Below are 14039 nucleotides of genomic sequence, written 5' to 3'. Positions count from 1 at the left end.
CCCCTGAGCCGTGTAGCATCATCTGGCCCGGTAAGTTCAAGCCTGACCTACCTCCGCACTACGATGACACCCGCGACCCTGCGGAGTTCCTGCAGCTCTATGAGCTGAGTATCGAGGCAGCCAATGGTGACGAGAAGGTCATGGCAAACTGGTTCCCCATCGCCCTTAAATATGGTGCACGCTCGTGGCTCCTGAACCTGCCCGTGGGATCGATCTCTTCCTGGGGCAAGATGCGCGACCGCTTCGTCGCCAACTTCCAGGGCACTCGCGACCGCCCACCGGTCGGGGGCGACCTGTGGCGCATCAAGCAGCAACCCGGAGAAACCCTGCAGAAGTACATCCAATGCTTCTATAGTGTCCGCCTGAAGATCCCCAAGGTGACGGACGAGGCCATCATCTCCGCGTTCTCCGACGGCGTCCGTGAAGTCAAGATGAAGGAAGAAGTCGCCATCCAAGAAGACATGTGCACGGCCTTGGAGGTGTTCAACTTAGTAACCAAGTGAGCGAGGGCCGAGGAAGGGCGCCTCTCCCTCGTCAAGCTCCCAGCTGCAGACCCAGAAGACAAGATGGCGAAGGTCAAGGATGTGAAACGCATGGGAGCAGCCGTGCTCACGGCTAAGCCAGAGGTGAAGCGCGGGCGCGACCACCCAGAGTCATCCAGTGGCAGCTGCCCGTTCTACGCCTTCCACGACGTGCACAGCCACAACACCAGTGATTGCAAGGAGCTCAGGGCCATCCGTGAAGGATGCTTCGACCAACGCCCCGACCGCAACAACCGAGGCTACGATCGTGGAGGAGGCCGAACTAGAGGACGCTAGGATGACCGCGGCTTGCGCCAGGAGTGGCGTGACCAGCCTCGCGAGGACCGCTGGCATGACCAGCCTTGCGAGGGCGCCTAGAGGGACCAGCCTCATCAGGACCGCCCTCAGGGCAAGGCTGGCCTTCCTCCTCTGCCACCACCACCCTGAAGGAACGACGACCAGGAGGAAGGGGCTGGGGACTTCCAGGAGCCTCGCGCCGTCGCCTGAGAAGTGAACGCAGCTCCTGAGAAGTGAACGCAAGCCCCAGCCTCTCAATGCCTCTTCAAGCAGTTCGCCCGAGAAGTGAACGCAACTCTCTGAGGCTCGAAGCCATGCGCCACTCAGGTGGTCCAAGTGCGCCATCACCTTCAGCTCGGCAGACCAGCTCAAGTGCGTGGCAACTACCAGCGCCCTCGCACCCGTCATCAACAATGTCCAAGTCACCAAGACCCTCATGGACGGTGGTGCAGGGCTCAATGTCCTGTCCGTCGAGACATTCGATAGCCTCCAAGTGCCATACGATCAGGTGCAGCCTACCAAGCCTTTCTCAGGAGTGACCGACGGCTCCACCACCCCGATAGGGCAGATCCGCCTCTCTGTCACCTTCGGCAAGCACGTTAACTACCACACCGAGCTCAACGACTTCGACATCGCCCATATTCATCTTACCTACAACACCATCCTCAGGTACCCAGCCCTGGCCAAGTTCATGGCGGTGACTCACCACGGCTACAACGTCCTCAAGATGCCGGGAAGCGGCGGTATCATCACGGTTGCTGATGTCTACTACGCAACCTTATTGTAGACATTGTTGGGCCTCCAAGTGAAGAGGTTTGTAGGACAGTAGCAAATTTCCCTCAAGTGGATGACCTAAGGTTTATCAATCCGTGGGAGGCGTAGGATGAAGATGGTCTCTCTCAAACAACCCTGCAACCAAATAACAAAGAGTCTCCTGTGTCCCCAACACACCCAATACAATGGTATAGGTGCACTAGTTCGGCGAAGAGATGGTGATACAAGTGCAATATGGATGGTAGATATAGGTTTTCGTAATCTGAAAATATAAAAACAGCAAGGTAGCAAGTGGTAAAAGTGAGCGAAAACGGTATTGCAATGCGTTGAAACAAGGCCTAGGGTTCATACTTTCAGTAGTGCAAGTTCTCTCAACAAAAATAACATAATTGGATCATATAACTATCCCTCAACATGCAACAAAGATTCACTCCAAAGTCACTAATAGTGGAGAACAAACGAAGAGATTATTGTAGGGTACGAAACCACCTCAAAGTTATTATTTCCGATCAATCCATTGGGCTACTCCTATAAGTGTCACAAACAACCCTAGAGTTCGTAGTAAAATAACACCTTAAGACACACATCAACCACAACCCTAATGTCACCTAGATACTCCAATGTCACCTCAAGTATCCGTGGGCATGATTATACGATATGCACCACACAATCTTAGATTCATCTATTCAACCAACATAAAGAAATTCAAAGAGTGCCCCAAAGTTTCTACCAGAGAGTCAAGACGAAAACGTGTGCCAACACCTATGCATAGGTTCATGGGCGGAACCCGCAAGTTGATCACCAAAACATACATCAAGTGGATCACGTGATATCCCATTGTCACCACAGATAAGCACGACAAGACATACATCAAGTGTTCTCAAATCATTAAAGACTCAATCCGATAAGATAATTTCAAAGGGAAAACTCAATCCATTACAAGAGAGTAGAGGGGGGAGAAACATCATAAGATTCAACTATAATAGCAAAGCTCGCGATACATCAAGATCGTACCACCTCAAGAACACGAGAGAGAGAGAGAGATCAAACACATAGCTACTGGTACATACCCTCAGCCCCGAGGGTGAACTACTCCCTCCTCGTCATGGAGAGCATCGGGATGATGAATATGGCCACCAGAGAGGGATTCCCCCCTTCGGCAGGGTGCCGGAACGGGTCTAGATTGGTTTGCGGTGGCTCTGGAGGTTTGCGGAGGCAGAACTCCCAATCTATTCTGCTCCCCAATCTATTCTGCTCCCCGGCGGCGGAAGAAGTACGTCAGGGGAGCCACGAGGGGCCCATGAGGGTGGAGGGTGCGCCCAGGGGGGTGAGCGCGCCCCCCTGCCTCGTGCCTCCCTTGTTTCTTTCTTGACATGGACTCCAAGTCTCCCGGGTTGCTTTCCTTCCAAAAATAACTTCTCCAGAAGGTTTCGTTCCGTTTCGACCCCGTTTGATATTCCTTTTCTTCAAAACACTGAAACAAGGGAAAAACAGGAACTGGCATTGGGCTCTGGGTCAATAAGTTAGTCCCAAAAGTAATATAAAAGTGCATAGTAAATCCCATAAAACATCCAAGATGGATAATATAATAGCATGAATACTTCATAAATTATAGATACGTTGAAGACGTATCAGCATCCCCAAGCTTAATTCCTGCTCGTCCTCAAGTAGGTAAATGATAAAAGAAATAATTTATGAAGAGTGAATGCTAGCAGGTGGATAAATTTGATCGGTGATAATTTCAATCACCTTTTCTAGCATCATTATATGTCATAACAGTAGCTCAACTCATAGAACTTTTCATGATCAAGTAACAAACTACATGGTAAAGCATAGATCATAAACTTTCTTGAAAACTAACAAACCGTGTTCTCAGTCATCAAACAATTACAATTCATCCTATTTTCAGGAAGAGTCTATGTCAGAGCTTTGATTCAGCAAACTTCACATACTCAACTATCATTTAGTCTTCCATGATTGCTACCACTCAAAGCATATTTTTAGAACAAACAGTATTCATAGAACACAGAGAAAGATAGGAGCTTAATGTTTCGCCTCCCAACCTTTTACCTCAAGGGTAATGTCAATAGTAATAATTCATGCTCAAATATATTTGAATGGCCATATATGCCTACATCTTTCCATCATATGATGCTTGCCAACTAAAGAGTAGGTTGGAATGAGAAGGAATAGTACTGACTCTTGCATAAAAGTAAAAGATAGGCCCTTCGCAGAGGGAAGCAGGGATTTGCAGAGGTGCCAGAGCTCGGAGCAAAAACCGAGATGAAAATAATTTTGCGAGGTATGCTTTCATTGTCAACATAACAACCAAGAGTTACCAATATCTTCCATACTACATACATTATAGGCGGTTCCCAAACAGAAAGGTAAAGATTTTTACTCCCCCTCCACCAACAATCATCAATCCATGGCTTGCCCGAAACAACGGGTGCCTCCAACTAACATAAAACCTGGGGGAGTTTTGTTTGCAATTATTTTTGATTTGATTTTGATCTTTTGATCATGGGACTGGGCATCCCAGTTACCAGCCATTTTCTCGTGAATGATGAGCGGAGTCCACTCATTGTGAGAATAACCCACCTAGCATGGAAGATACCGCTAACCCGTAGTCGCTACATGAGCGATTCGGGCATACAAAAAATATTATTATTTGAAGGTTTAGAGTTTGGCACATGCAAATTTACTTGGAACGGCAGGTAAATACCGCATACAGGTAGATATGGTGGACACTCATGGAAGAAACTTGGTTGAAGGAATTTGGATGCACAAGCAGTATTCCCGCTTAGTACAGATATTTTGGCTAGCAAAGGATTCTAAATAGCAAGCACCACTTGTTAGAGGATCCATAACAATATAACTTATACAAATATACCCAAGCATAACTCATTATGTTGTCTTCCTTATCCAACTTCAACTAATTTGCGCAGGTTTGAAAATAATTAATGGGGCTCACAATCATAGAAGATGTCCAAGATAGTATTATATATGAAATCTCTCTTCCTTCAATATTCTTTCATGAATTGTTCAAGTGACCAATACAATGTTTGCTAACCTTCAATAAATTTACCACCTCTACTTCTTATATGTGAAGTCATTACACCCCATGGGATAAGCATATGAAACATATATAATTTCAGATTTATGATATTCAGTTCATTCAACCATTTACTCATAGGATATAAGTGAAGCACATGAGTAAATAACAAACTACTCCAAAAAGATATAAGTGAAGATCAATGAGTAGTTAAATAACTATGTAGCTAAGTGAAGACTCTTTCTCATTTAAGAATTTTAGATCTAATGTATTTCATTCAAGCAGTAAGCAAAGCAAAATAAAACAACATTTCAAGGATAGCACTCATCATGTGACAAAGCAAAAACTTAGGTTCAACCGATACTAACCGATAATTGTTGAAGAAGAAGGTGGGATGCCAACCGGGGCATCCCCAAGCTTGGATGCTTGAGACTTCTTGAAATATTATCTTGGGGTGCCTTGGGCAACCCCAAGCTTGAGATTTTGTTTCTCCTTAATTCCTTTCATATTACGGTCTCACTAAATCTCAAAAGCTTCATCCACACCAAACTCAACAAGAACTCATGAGATAAGTTAGTATAAACCAATGCAAAAACCTTATCATCCTCTACTGTAGCAAATCAAAAAAATTATTACTCAACATTTCATACTTAATGTCTCTGCATATTTAATAGTCCTATCCTCAAATAGAATCATTAAAGAAGCAAACATATGCAAACAATGCAAACATAACAGCAATCTGCCAAAACAGTACAGTCTGTAAAGAATACAAGAGTATAAATACTTTCCTAGCTCCAAAAATTATGAAAGAAATATACCACTGTAGTAAATTTATCAGAGCTCAATATGCAAAAGGTTTCAACATTATATCATATTCTGACTATTCTAGGGAATTTTTGCAACAGCGCTAAACTTTCTGTTTTGAAACAGCAACATGTATACTTGCAAAATAAGCATGGTAAAGGCTATCCTTGACATTTTTATTGAAAATAGAGATGCAAAACATTATTATAAATAACAGCAAGGAAATACTAACAAAATAAAATGACGCTCCAAGCAAAACACATATCATGTAGTGAATAAAAATATAGCTCCAAGTAAAGTTACCGATGAACGAAGACGAAAGAGGGGATGCCATCCGGGGCATCCCAAAGCTTAGGCTCTTGGTTCTCCTTGAATATTACCTTGGGGTGCCTTAGGCATACCCAAGCTTAGGCTCTTGCCACTCCTTATTCCATAGTCCATCGAATCTTTACCCAAAACTTGAAAACTTCACAACACAAAACTCAACAGAAACTCGTAAGCTTTGTTAGTATAAGAAAATAAATCACCACTTTTAGTATTGTTGTGAACTCACTATAAATTCATATTTGTGTAATATCTACTGTATTCCAACTTCTCTATGGTTCATACCCTCCGATACTACTCATACATACGTCAATATAAGCAAACGACACATAGAAAATACAATCTGTCAAAAACAGAACAGTCTATAGTAATCTATAACTCTCGAATACTTCTGCAACTCCAAAAATCCTACAAAATTAGGAAGTCCTAAGAATTTTTTTTATTAATCTTCTGCAAAAAGAATCAACTGGAAAACACGTTTCTGTGATGTATGAAAACTAATCTCGTGCGTGCAAAAGTTTCTGTTTTTCAGCAAGATCAAATTAACTAGCACCGTAAACTATCCTAAAGGTCTTACTTGGCACTTTATTGAAACAAAACCTATAAAACATGATTACTACAGTAGCATAATCATGTGAACACACAAAAATAGTAAAGGTAAATATTGGGTTGTCTCCCAACAAGCGCTTTTCTTTAATGCCTTTCTAGCTAGGCATGATGATGACAATGATGCTAAAATAAAAGATAAGAATTGAAACATAACGGGAGCATCATGAAGCATATGACGATCACATTTAAGCCTAACCCACTTCCTATGCATAGAGATTTTGTGAGCAAACAACTTATGGAAACAATAATCAACTAGCATAGGAAGGCAAAACAAGCATAACTTTAAAAACTTTAAGCACATAGAGGGGAAACTTGATATTATTGCAATTCCTACAAGCATATGTTCCTCCCTCATAATAATTTTCAGTAGCATCATGAATGAATTCAACAATATAACCATCACATAAAGCATTCTTTTCATGATCTACAGGCATGGAAATTTTACTACTCTCCACATAATCAAAATTCTTCTCATCAATAGTAGTGGGAGCGAACTCAACAAAATAACTATCATGTGAAGCATAATCCAATTGAAAATTAAAATCATGATGACAAGTTTCATGGTTATCTTTATTCTTTATAGCATACGTGTCATCACAATAATCATCATAAATAGGAGGCATGCTTTCATCATAATAAATTTGCTCATCAAAACTTGGGGGACTAAACATATCATCTTCATCAAACATAGCATACCCAAGCTTGTGGCTTTACATATCATTAGCATCATAGGTATTCAAGGAATTCGTACTAACAACATTGCAACCATGCTCATCATTCAAATATTTAGTGCCAAATATTTTAATGCATTCTTCCTCTAGCAATTGAGCACAATTATCGGAATCCTTATTTTCATGGAAGACATTAAAAAGATGAAGCATATGAGGCACCCTCAATTCCATTTTTTGTAGTTTTCTTTTATATACTAAACTAGTGATAAAACAAGAAACTAAAAGATTCGATTGCAAGATCTAAAGATATACCTTCAAGCACTCACATCCCCGGCAACGACCCAGAAAAGAGCTTAGTTGACGGGGTGTGAGTGCCGCTTACCTAGCCTCCCCGACAACGGCGCTAGAAAAGAGCTTGATGTCTACTACGCAACCTTCTTCTTGTAGACGTTGTTGGGCCTCCAAGTGCAGAGGTTTGTAGGACAGTAGCAAATTTCCCTCAAGTGGATGACCTAAGGTTTATCAATCCATGAGAGGTTTAGGATGAAGATGGTCTCTCTCAAACAACCCTGCAACCAAATAACAAAGAGTCTCTTGTGTCCCCAACACACCCAATACAATGGTAAATTGTATAGGTGCACTAGTTCCGCGAAGAGATGGTAATACAAGTGCAATATGGATGGTAGGTATAGGTTTTTGTAATCTGAAAATATAAAAACAGCAAGGTAGCAAGTGGTAAAAGTGAGCGAAAATGGTATTGCAATGCGTTGAAACAAGGCCTAGGGTTCATACTTTCACTAGTGCAAGTTCTCTCAACATAAATAACATAATTGGATCATATAACTATCCCTCAACATGCAACAAAGAGTCACTCCAAAGTCACTAATAGCGGAGAACAAACGAAGAGATTATTGTAGGGTACGAAACCACCTCAAAGTTATTCTTTCCGATCAATCCATTGGGCTATAAGTGTCGCAAACAGCCCTAGAGTTCGTAGTAAAATAACACCTTAAGACACACATCAACCAAAACCCTAATGTCACCTAGATACTCCAGTGTCACCTCAAATATCCCTGGGCATGATTATACGATATGCATCACACAATCTCAGATTCATCTATTCAACCAACACAAAGAACTTCAAAGAGTGCCCCAAAGTTTCTACCGGAGAGTCAAGACAAAAACGTGTGCCAACCCCTATGCATAGGTTCATGGACAGAACCCGCAAGTTGATCACCAAAACATACATCAAGTGGATCACGTGATATCCCATGGTCACCACAGTGCTGTCAATCAAGACCAGGCGCAACTCGCCTTGAGGTAGGGTCTCATGAGTTCCGTGTTGGCTCACGGGTGCCCAGACACACCTCGTTTATTCCAGCCGTCCAGGCCACGTGTCAGGGCGGGGCTGTACACGCCCCGGGGGCTCTCCGCAGTAGGGAGTCCCCTCCCATGTGCCAGTGGAAGCACCATGCTCCATGATGGCAGTCGACACGGTCGAGGAGCGGCAATGCCCGTGCAAGTATGGTAGCGCCATGCTCCGCGCTGGTGATAAACAACTGAGGGTGGCCACACAGCAGCAGTAACCTCGGGGCCTAGCCTCATCGCGTTGCCTTCCCCTCAGGAGGGTTGCGTGAGGGGGCTAGGCACAGGGGCTACGCTCAGGTCACGCCTGGCGTACACCTCGCAAGGTCCCCCAGACCTTGTCTTCACGCAACCCTCTCGAGCGAAAGCCTGGCGAGGACAGGTATGAGGTCTGTTCGTACGTCAAGGGGGACCCTTGGGCATCGCGACCCAAGGGCCTAATTGGTCATGTAGCCCCTCACCCCCTGGCCTTGTACTGGCGATCTGGACGATCCAACGGCGGCTGAGGTATGCGCGGGGCCGGGCCATGCCGTGCAGAAAGCTAAGGCCTGCTCTTACATTTCCTTCCCAAAGGTTGTTCGTACGTCAAGGGGGACTCCTGAGCACCGCGACTCAGGAGCCTAACTGGCCACATAGCCCCTCACCCCCTGGCCTTGTCCTGGCAATCCGGACGAGTCAGCAGCAGCTGAAGTACACGCGGGGTTGGGCCCTGCCGACGCAGAATGCAAAAGCCTAGTTTCGTGTTTCCTTCCCAAAGGTTGTTTGCACGTCAAGGAGGACTCCTCGGCACCACGACTCAGGAGCCTAACTGGTCACGTAGCCCCTCGCCTCCTGTCCTTGTTCTGGCGATCCGGAGGAGTCAGCGGCGACTGAGGTATGCGCGGGGCCGGGCTCTACCGACGTAGAATGATAAAGCAAATAGGAAGGAAATCGCGAAACTAGGCTTTAGCGTTCTGTGTCGGTAGGGCCCGACCCCGTGCGTACCTCAGCCGCCGCTGACTTGTCCGGATCGCCAGGACGAGGCCAGGGGTGAGGGGCTACGTGGCCAGTTAGGCTCCTGAGTCGCGGTGCTCAGGAGTCCCCCTTGACATACGAAAAACCTTTGGGAAGGAAATGCAAGAGCAGGCCTGAGCGTTCTGCGTCGGCAGGGCCCGGCCCCACGTGTACCTCAGCTGCCGTTGGATCATCCAGATCGCAAGGACGAGGCCAGGGGGTGACCAGTTAGAGCCAAGGGGCTACTTGACCAGGAAGGAAATCGTGAAAATCTAGCAATTATTACAAGACATATTGTTCTTCAAACACCCAACAGAAGTTTTGACGCCTTCATGAGGCATGTTGCATGTTGCAGGCAAGTTCGCAGGAAAATAAAAACGGGAAGGAGCGCCGTCATCCACCAGCAGACCTCTTCCTCAGCCTTGGATGCCGTTGTCAGCAAGCACCTTTCCATCGGGAGCGTCACCATCGCTCGTGTCGTTGTCCTTGGCCGTAGGATCGGCGGCGCCATCGACTGGAGGCGCAGGGTCGATGTCGAGGAACTTCTTCAACAAAGCCTCCACCTGGCCCTTCACGGCTTCAGCAGCAACCTCGCAGCGCTCTTCATCCACATGCTCGAGCAGGATGCCAAGGTCGACATCGGGATTGCGAAGATGGAGGTGGCTGAGGACGCGCGTCAGGGCTGACGAGGAGAGCGCGCGGGCTTCCCCCTCCACCATGGGGCCAATCCTGTTGATGACGCCCTCGAGCGCCATGACAAGCAGAGGGAGTAGCTGGGCGGGGCCTTCATCATCAGCCACCAGCGGCTTCTCCAAGCCCTTCGTGTAGAGCGCCCGCAGCGCCTCGCGGGACTTCTCCTCGACGGATTTGAAGGCCACGCATTCCTTGGCAAGAACCTTCACCATGACCTCTAGCTGGGCCTTCTCTGCCTCCACCTTCTTCTCCAGCTTCTCCAGGCGGCTGCGTTCAGCGGCCTGTGCCCTTGCCGACTACTCCAGCTCGGCGTCACGACCAGCGACTGCGTCCTTCCGGGCCTTCATCTTCTCCTCCTCCGCCTTGAGAGCACGATCCTCGGCCGCGCGCTCGTCATGCATGATCTCCAGCTCGGCCTCCAACAGCCGGTTGCGCTCCTTGGCGGCGTTAGCTTCCTTCTGTGCCACGTCACAAGCAGCGGCCGCTAGACCAGCGGCCCGCTCCCCTTCCTTGGAGGCCAACACGACCTGGCTCAACGCTGCCCTGACGGACACGTCGGAATGCACCCACCCCGAAGCCAGATCCAGGCGTCCCGACACCAGGCGATGGTCAGGGCCTTGGAGGTCGTCCCGAAGCCGGGTCAGTGCAGAAAAAACATCCTCCAGAACATCAGGCGAGGCAGAAGAGTCAAGACCCAGTGGCATGGTAAGAGTAGGAGGAGTCTGCGTCATCACCAAGGCCTGCGGGTTGGTAGTAGTAGAAGAAGAGGCTGGGGGCTCCTGCGCCTTGGGGACCTCGACGGGAAGGCCAGGAGCGGGCGCCTCTGGAGCTAGCCTGGCTATGGAGGTCTCCTTCTCTTGAGGTCGGTCATCCGGGCCTCGTGAGGATGACCAGGCTGGAGAAGCACATGCGCCATCACCGCCCTTCCTCGCCAAAGGAGGTGCGGCCGCGGCAGGCTGCTGAGTCCCAGCGGGCGCGGATGCCCCCTCTTTCTTCTTCTTCGCTACCAGTGTCGACCTGGTGGTGCAAGGGAATGGCGTCAGAAAGCAATTGCAGGAATAAAATCGAGAGAAGGCACTTACTGGTCCACGGTGGTGTAATCCCTCGGTCACTTCTGGAGCACGAAGCCCGAAGGCTTCACAGCCTGGGGTGTTGGCGTACGGGTTCCAGGAGCGGAGGAGGGAGCACCAGCTAGGCTGGCGGCAGATCCAGTCAGCGTCAAAGCAGGGGTGCCGCCTTGGGAGATCAGCGCCGACCTGCTCTTCGTTGGAACCCCGGCCGGCGGCTTCTTCAGGGGAGTGACCTTGGACCTCGTGGTGACCCCACCGAGAGGTAGGACCTCCCTCTCCTGGTGGTCGTCGTCATCGTCGTCATCAGGAAAGGCGCAGAGGAGATCGGCCTTGCATGGAGGGGAAGTCTCCTCTGACCCCTCCCGGGTCGCCTCCGAATCCCGCTCCACTAGGGCCTCAGCGGGCACGGGCAGCACGAGTCCGTACTCGTTGAAGAGGGGCATGGCAGCGGCAATCTCTACCCCATCGGCACGACAGTACAGCGGGAGGTGCGAGTCCGGCAGGAACCCCTGGTCCTCCCCAACCAGGAGTTGCAGGCCCGCGTCCAGCTCCACTTCGGACAGGGGATCGGGGCGCAAGCGGAGGTTGTCCCCTTAGTCCTCATGCTTCCATAGGGGGCGCGAATGCGCCTGGAGCGGGGCCAGACGCTATGCCAGAAACTCCTTGAGTATCATGGTCCCCGTCAGCTTCTGCTCCCTCGAGTCTTCGGGCTTCAAGTCGGCGGCCATCTTCTCCAGAACGAGCTTCGCCCGGGGTCGGCGAGTTTCGCGCTGAGCCAACAATCGTCAAAAGAGGGCATCCCAGTCAGCAGCGACAACCGGGGGTAGGAACACTTGGCATCCATGAGGACCCATTTGTTCCTGAAGCCCTTGGCCTTCTTCCCCGCCTTCGGGATGGCATTGGTCCCGTTGGCCACAACGAAATTGGCGCACCCCGAGCAGTGGCCATCCTTGATCCAAAGGTAGAAGAAGTGGCGCAGCAGCGCCACGGATGGCATCACCCCTCAAATGCCTCGTAGTAGAAGGCAAAAATCGACAGGAGGAGAATGGAGTTCGGATGGAGGTGAAGAGCATGGAGTCCGTAGTGGCTGATCACGGCATAGAAGAAATCGGAAAAAGGAGGGACCAGTCCCGCGAACATGCTGTTCAAGAAGAAGGGGCGAAAGGTGCTACCCGGAGCCTCGAGCTTGGCAGAGACGGCCCGCAGCACCGCCTCTCTTGCCTCATCGTTGTCACCCACCATCATGCGGCGCGCGACGGCAAGCTTCTCCTCCGAAATGGTGGGCGAGCTCAAGGCCGGCTCATACCAGGTGGGTCAGACGCGCGAGGCCTTGGCCTTGTCAGGTGCCATCAGGTGCAAGCTCCGGGAGGATTTCGGCGGATTGGGCGTCTCTTGGAGGGAGAAGGAGAAAGGGGATCTGGAGCAAGGCGAAGGAAGGGAAATGAAGGCTTTGTGGCACACACCAGCCTCTTGATAGCCGGGCAGTTGCTGAGGCAGCGTGGGGAAGCGGAGACGCCCACGTCCAATCGGTCGCCACACGTCAATCAAGGTCGCAAGCTATTGGGGCCCGTGGCGCTCCGCACTTGTCCTTTAGCATCGCCCCGAAGCCAAGTCCGAGCATGCCTTGGGCCTGGGGTCTACTATCAGTGTTCTGGGTATGGGGGTCCCCAGACTTGCTTGCCTGCGGCCCAGGGTGTGGCTCAGCCAGCGGCCTGGATTGACCCATCTTTGCCAGCAAAACACTCAAGACCCTCGCGAGGGACCAAGCCTCGTGAGGCGGACGATGCAAGACCTCCTTAGGGGCAGCCTCGCTAGGCTGGCTCGCGAGGAGCGGAGATATCTATTCAAGGGGCACCTCACGAGGAGCGCGTGACGCAAGCCATGACAACCAAGGCCAGGCGGGCACCAGGCGGGCGCCAGCGGGCGTAGAGTACCAATTTCCTCTTTGGTGCTAAAGAGGCAGGCACAGACGTGGAGTCCCGAGGCGTCAAGAAAGGGTTTCCATATTGGTGCAACAAGACCAAGACCAGCAGAACGGCAGGATGGAGGTCATCATGGAGCCCAGGACGGCGTCACCACCAGAGCCTTTGGCAGGCGAAGACTACTTTTATCAGGATAGCTTGTACTACATGTCCCCCTTCAAATCTGGCCGTTGTGGGATCCCTTCCCGCCTAATTTTTGGGGAGATGACCAGGGCCTCTATAAATAGGACTAGCCACCACCAAACAAAAGGGGATGGACCGGGGGATTGGATTCACTCCATCCGAACCCTCACCAGCTCTCTAAGCCCAAGAACACCTCTCCTCAGGAGGCTGTACTTCCCTTGTAGTTGTTCATCCTCAGCCTACAAGGCAATCCACCACACCACACTGGAGTAGGGTATTACACCACAACGATGGCCTGAACCAGTATAAACTCTTATGTCTCTTGTCCTTTGGGTTCGTCGAGCTAGGCCGTGGGATCATTAGCGAGCGAGCTTGGGAGAGAGAGATCTTCGTGCGCACCCCAGTGTTCGAACCTCACTACTAGGAAAAAGGCTATAGATGGAATTGACACTAATGGCGCACCAGACATGTGGTGCACCATTACTATACACTAATGGCGCACCATGTGTTGGTACGCCATTAGTGTCCAAATACTAATGGCGCACCACATCCGCGGGTGCGCCATTAGTAAAAAAAAAATTAAATTTTTTCAAAACTACTAATGGTGCACCGTGGGAGTGGTGCGCCATTACTAGTTGTGCGCCATTAGTAAATTTTTTTAAAAAAATTTAAATTTTTGTCAAAACTACTAATGGCGCACCGTGGGAGTGGTGCCCCATTACTAGTTGAACTAGTAATGGCGCACCATGCCACGGTGC

The sequence above is a fragment of the Triticum dicoccoides genome, chromosome 1A (genome assembly GCF_002162155.2).
Source record: "Triticum dicoccoides isolate Atlit2015 ecotype Zavitan chromosome 1A, WEW_v2.0, whole genome shotgun sequence".
Classification (NCBI taxonomy): domain Eukaryota; kingdom Viridiplantae; phylum Streptophyta; class Magnoliopsida; order Poales; family Poaceae; genus Triticum; species Triticum dicoccoides.
The sequence above is the reverse complement of the archived record's forward strand: the minus strand, read 5'-3'. Positions refer to the sequence as shown.